We start from the raw sequence: 904 nt of genomic DNA, 5'->3' as shown, positions 1-904 counted from the left end.
AATAAACAGCCTGTACGTCTGTGTGTGTTAGATCAGTGATTTACTGTCCAAGGTTGTATTTTTTTTCTCTTTCTCTGTCTTAAGTATAAATATGCTTGTAAACTTACAGAGTCCGAGAAATCCTTTGAAACAGACAAGAGAGTGATTCCCTTGCTGTATGGAATTCTCCCTGTGATCACAGTATAGCCCTAAATAAAGAAAAGCTGGCTCTGTCAGTTCTGATTCAACCACAACGCAAAGTTTGATTTCTTCCACACAAAGAGGTGGCAATAGTCTATCTTTCTGGATCATGGTATATGCATGAGGGCCACCCAGACAGATGCCTGGCTGCCCAGACCTTCCAGCCCAAAAGGGCACTAAGACAGAATCCAAAGACCAGATTGAGTCCAAATGTTTGGTGCCTCCATGGCTGTAATTGTTTAAGAATTGAACCCAGGTTATCTGTGTGGTAGACAAGGAGTCCACCACTGACCCACAGGGGACTCCTGGAGGATATGGCAAGAGATCTAAAACCAAGAGTGGTGTAAACAAGTTTGTTCTTTTTGTGTTAGAAGAGTGATTAACAGGAAGAAGTATCGGAAGGGGTTGTATATTCTGTATGCTTCTGTTGAACTCTACATTGGAAAGCAAAGTTTCAGTTACGTAATGGTTGGAAGGTAACAAATATGTGAAAAGTTGATTTATGTTTTGATACTTTACAATATTAAAAAACCAAAGAAAGCAGGGTAGATCCCCTGAACAGGGGTTATGGGGGCATCTTCATAGGTGCCTGCTGAATTAAACTGATAAGAAATGGATACTATCGGCTAGGTGTACTGATTGTCAGAATTTGGAGTTGCTGTTTAATTGGCAAGTGAATTTGGGCTTGTGACAGGATCTTTTCTTGGTCGGTCTTACCACAGAT

This window comes from Gavialis gangeticus, unplaced genomic scaffold (genome assembly GCF_001723915.1).
Source record: "Gavialis gangeticus isolate Ggan-Ray unplaced genomic scaffold, GavGan_comp1, whole genome shotgun sequence".
In the NCBI taxonomy this organism is placed as follows: Eukaryota; Metazoa; Chordata; order Crocodylia; family Gavialidae; genus Gavialis; species Gavialis gangeticus.
Note: the sequence above shows the minus strand (reverse complement) of the source record.